Genomic DNA, 6,094 nt, shown 5'->3' with positions numbered 1-6,094 from the left:
TTGATTCCCAGTTTACCCACCACTGGGTTGTGATCCGATTGAGCGTCAGCCCCGGGATAGGTTTTCACTGATGTGATTGAGTTTCTGAATCTTTCTGGTATGGCAATGAAGTCGATCTGGTTTCTTACATTTGTTTCTTTCGAGTCTGCTGGCGACTTCCAGGTGTAAAGTCTGCGAGGGGGCAGTTTAAAAAAAGTATTAGTTATCAATAGTTTTTGTTCCTGACAGAAGCGTATGAAACGTTCCCCTCTCTCGTTTCTAGTTCCTAATCCGTGACCGCCCACAATGTTTGACACCTTACCTCTGCCGACCTTTGCATTGAAGTCGCCCATTATTAATGTCACTTCGCTTTTCTTGGTCATTCTCATCAGGGTCTCCAGTTGTTGGTAAAATTCTTCCACAATCTCGTCATCTTTGTCTGCTGTTGGCGCATATACTTGTATGATATTTAGATCGAGTGGATATGCTTTCAGCTGAAGGGGTGACATTCTGTCTGAGAAGGGAGTGTATGCTTTTACTGCACTTTTTATAGATGGGGACACGATTACGCCTACTCCATTTCTGTGTGTCTTAGTGACATTTCCGGAGTAGTAGATTGTGTGGTTTCGAATTGTACATTGCCCAGAGTTAGGCCACCGAGTTTCACTGACTCCTAGTATATTAATGTCTAGTCTTTCCATCTCTTTGACGATATTGTGCGCTCTGCCGCTTTCATACATGGTTCGCACATTCCATGTAGCAATCTTTATCCTCCCGGGGATTCTTCGCACCCTATGCCCATCTAAGGGCAGCCGGGGACTTAGGGCCATTTCTACTTTGTCGCTTGCCATGTTAACTATACTAGGGATATCTTATAGATCTTTAATGCGGTAGTTTCCCGTTGCTTTCCGCATCTCCATGCCGTTGATCCATCTTGATTCCTCCGCCTTTAGAGGTAATTTCTCGCCTCTAGGACAAGGGGTTGCCTTACCACTTGTCAATTCTTCCACCCGAAGCTGTTGACCGACAAGTGGGGGACTACTTATACCGGTAGTCATTCCGTGAAATTTTCGACATATCTGTCTACCCTCACTTAGTTTAGCCTGCAGACCAATGCAGTTGCCCGGGGTGTGGCGCGTGGAGCCATAAGTGAGAGTTAGGTGTCTTATGAGGACCAGTTATCAAGAACCATCTCCCATCTATGACGCTCGATGTGGTCGTTCCGATAAAAGGTGCTACCTCTATAACACAACCCTACACCCCCCACCTTAGATGCCTATACAGTAAAAATGTTGACGATTAACAAGGCTATTGTCACTTTGTTTGCTGCTGCTCCAAATAGTCCAGTGATAGATACTGAAAGACCCTTTATAAGATTATAGAGCCACGAAATTCTTCGTCTGTCTCTCCCTCTTCTATCTTGTAGTTTTTCTTGCAAGAAACTGCAGTAAACTGTAGCGTTCTTGATTTCTCATTATGTGAACTAGATATTCTATTCTGCACATCTTTACAAAAGTCTTAGTTCTTCAGTTAGTGTTCAAGATTCTACCCAAGGCGTTACCAAAATGGATATAATAAGGAACAGAGATAAAAGGAACGAACTGAAAATACAATTCACATTGAAATTTATAGAAGAGAGATAGCCGAGTTGGTGGGGCCATATACACCGGATGAAAGACACTATACCAGTAAAAAGAGTGTGGGAAGTAAAAATATTAAAAAACAAAAGAGATGAAGACCAAGACAGACATGGGATGAAGTAATCGAAAAGATATTGGAGATAAGATGAGTGACATGGACAGACGCAAAGATTTTGACACGAAACCACAAAGAATTGAAAAAAATTGTTAAGAAGTAAATTCAATATTACACCATTATAAGGTAGAAAAGTTTTTGATTACATATCACGTTTTAATTCATCACATGCTTTCCAATCGTCGACAAAGCATATGTATATGTCACAGTTGACATCTCTGAATCACTGGAATAGAGCTTATGTAGCAAAAAATGGTTCCCTGGTATCTACAACATCCTAACACCAAATTGTGTATATGCCAGTTCCTCGAATTTTGTATAAACTCTTTTATGAATTAGGTATATTTAGAAAGGTTTTGAGTAACCGACTAATTAAGCTAATGAATATTTCTCATACAACTTAGCCATTCTTGTAGTATTTACCTGTATTATAGATCTTATTGAATGTCGATATAATCGATAGATTATTCCCTTGTTGTCCATAATTTTTACGAGTTTCTAATAAAACTTATCTGGCCTACAGATTTCCCTTCTTTGGTGATTTTTATTTTTTTATTTTTAATTTAGTAATTATAATTGCAGATCAAGTGTTCTAGTTTACATTAAATAATGAGGTTTTTTTCACCTTCAAATATATCTCTTAACTCTTTTAAATCTCCAGATGTATAGTATGGGTCTGCCGTTCATATCCAGTATGATCCCTGAACCCCGATCTTCTAGGTTTATAACTTACTGCAGCTTCTTTGACTTTTTTGTGATGATTAAACGGATCATATCAGTATTTTATCAATCAACCACAGTTATGTCTTTTTCATTCTTCTTGTTTTCAAATACTTATCTTCGACCTTGTGATTCATATCTTTTAGTATCGCGATTTCATTGTTTATATCTCGTGTGTTTTCTACATCAGTCATTTTTTGCTCTGTCTATATATGGTTGTACTAATTTTTTTCTTTTGTGTATCTTTAATAATTCTTAAATCATATTATTCTCTTTCGAAGTTTACCCACCCGTTAATTGTGATCCGGTTCTATATCTGCACTTAACGCCCTACTGTTTTTCCTGGTGGAAATTGAATATACAATATATTATCTAATAACTTGGAAATATTATTATATTTCTAAATTTCTTATTAATCATGACAAAATCACTATGATTCCTAACAATTCTATTTGGACTATCTTGTGTTGATCTCTATTCGGTTTTAATTTGAAAAGGTGTTAGTGATTACAAGTTTCTCCTCCATGACAAACATACCTAATCTTTCAAACCTTTTATTTTTTCAAAAAATTTAAGTAAAAATCCTTTATAAAAGGTACCTATATAAATTAAAAACCCAAACGGGCTATGTCATGAAGACAAAACGTTTTCGGAAACCATGTTCCATCATCAGTGTCTAGATGTAGGGGAGAGGCGGGAACAGTGACACACAGGGAACAGTGACACATTTAAAATCCTAGTAGAAAATATGTTAGCAAGTTGGTGATATTGTGGAATTTTACAGTTGGTATAATAAGAATACTACTTGTCTTATAAAAAGTTGACAGAATCTGTTGTGTTTGGAGAAAATCGCATGTTTGTGTTTTGTTAGTGCAGAAGTATTTTGTCAAGGGTGTTTTTAGTTGTTTACTACGAGGAAACAAACCTGAATTATTGCATTGTGTTCTGGGTCGTAAAAAAGTCGTATAAAATGTAAGTAATAGCAATAAAATTTCTTTAAAATCTTTGTAGATTAACAAAAAATTTACAAATTTTTGTATAAAACAGCATTGTGGGTACAGTGACACGAATATTGATAGGGAACAGTGACACGATGTGTCACTGTACCCTTCTTGTGAATTTCATAAAATCTTGACAGCAAATGAGTGCTGGAAAATCATATTAGGGTCTAAGAAGCTTTTGTTAATTATGAATTTACATTACAGATGGTACGTCAGAAGAAAACGGATAAGACAGTGGGTAGATTCAATGAAGATTCTATGAGGGAAGCAGTCAATCTAGTTATCAGTGGTATATCAATTCGTCAAGCTGCTAGAGAGAAAAACTTAAGCTTTAAAACCGTAAACAGATACGTAAAGAAATACAGAGATGATCCCGAATGCCGAATGGCTCCTAACTATAAAATAAACCAAATATTTTCTTTGGAACTAGAGGAAGCTCTCGTTGATTATATCATAACGTGTTCAAAAATGTTTTACAGTTTAACAATTACCGATTGTCGCAAACTTTCATATGACTTAGCGAAAGCAAATAAATTAAAAATTCCAAAAAATTGGGAGGAGGAAAAAAAAGCTTCAGTCGACTGGTATAAAGGATTTCGCCATAGACATCGTACAATATCCTTAAGAACTCCAGAGGGATGTAGTCTAGCAAGAGCAGCAGGATTCAATAAAGAAAATGTAAACTTATTTTTTAATAAGTTGGAAATAGTTTTGCAGCGACATCCAAATTTTTCAAATGGATTCAGAATTTACAATTTAGACGAAACCGGAACTTTGACAGTTCAAAACAATTCGACAGTTCAAAACAATTCGACAAAGGTGCTAGCCAAAAAAGGCACTAGACAAGTGTCTAAAATTCAAAGCAGTGAAAGAGGTACACTTGTTACCACATGCTGCATTGTAAGTGCAAATGGAAGTGCAATCCCACCCGTAATGGTATTTCCGAGAGTCTATTTTAAAAGCCATATGTTGGCAGGAGCGCCATGCGGGACGTTAGGCTTGGCTACGAAAGCAGGATGGATGAACACAGAATGTTTTATTGAAGTTTTAAAACATTTCATTAAACATACTTGTAGTTCAAAAGCTAACCCTTCACTATTAATCATGGACAACCATGAGAGCCATATATCTCTTGAAGCTATCATTCTGTGCAAAGATAATGGGGTCACTGTTTTGACTGTGCCTCCTCATTGCACCCATCAGTTGCAACCATTAGATGTGGGTCTGCTAAAACCGTTTCATATATTTTACAACGATGCTTTAAGTTCGTGGGAAAAAGCTAATCCTGGCACACCTGTGACAATCTACCATGTAGCATCATTTGTGGGACTCGCTTACCCCAGATCTATGACACCTGTAAATATATCGGCAGCTTTTAAAAAAACTGGAATATTTCCCTTTGACCGTCACGTATTTAATGATGATGATTATTTCGCAAGCCAAGTTACAGAACGACCATTAGTTAATTCACCAAATATTGATCCAAAACCATCTACCTCGACAGGAGGTACCACAGATAACTCTATCAAGAACCAGGACGTAACTCCATTACAGAAATTGTCACCTTCATCCACAAGTGGAAGAAAATTGACATTTGTAAGTCCATCAGCTATTCGTGAATATCCAAAAAAAAATCTGACAATTTCGGTTAAAACTAGAAGAAAAAAAGGCAAGACTATGATTGCTACTGACACTCCAGAGAAAAACGAAATTGAAAGTAATAGAGCCAAAAAAGCGAAAACAGTTAAAAGAAGCATAATCTCAGAAGACATTAAAAACAATGATGATGTTATTGAGTCGGAAGACGAAGATGGTAAAACTTATAGTCTCCATAATTCTGACACGTCAGAGGGAAGTGAAATATTTTCAGATAGTGATGATGAAGACCTATGTGATTTGACATTAGATCCAGCCAAAATTTGCGACATTAAGATCAATGATTTCTTATTAGTGAGACTCAAATATGAAGCCCATTCCAATAAAGAAATCGAAAAATATTATATTGGGAAAGTTGTGGTGATAAACACCATTGGTACGATGGAAGTCAGTTTTTTACGTAAAAATTCAAAAAATGTCACATGCTTTGTGTTTCCATGTGTCACAGACATTGGTGTTATATTCAACAACCAGATTATAAAAATTTTGGACCATCCAAAAATTAGCAGGGGTCGACACTTTTTTCCTAATGTTAAAACGGACTTGATTTCATAGAAAACAACAAGCATTTATAATATTTTTCTATAGATCAATAATAAAGATACGTTTTTATTGTTTAATTAGTCCTAAATAATAATACTTACATATTACAGTTGAAAAATGTCTTTGTGTCAGTGTACCCTTCATACCAGGGAACACTGACACAATGCAAAGTTTCAGACTTTTTTTTAAATCTATTTGTTTTCTTAATTTATAGCAATGTAGTCATTCATGATGTATTTGCAACACAATAACACGTCCAAATTGATATTTGCAAGTAAAATCCTATTAATGGTCTAGCGATGACAGAAATTCAAATTTTTCTGTGTCACTGTACCCACCTCTCCCCTACATGTTTTGAGACACTAAATATCAGGGTAAAAACCCGTTAAAATTTATTTGTTACAATTTTTGTTTACATTATTTGTAATTATTTATAATAA

The sequence above is a fragment of the Diabrotica undecimpunctata genome, chromosome 4, assembly GCF_040954645.1.
Source record: "Diabrotica undecimpunctata isolate CICGRU chromosome 4, icDiaUnde3, whole genome shotgun sequence".
Taxonomy (NCBI): Eukaryota; Metazoa; Arthropoda; class Insecta; order Coleoptera; family Chrysomelidae; genus Diabrotica; species Diabrotica undecimpunctata.
Note: the sequence above shows the minus strand (reverse complement) of the source record.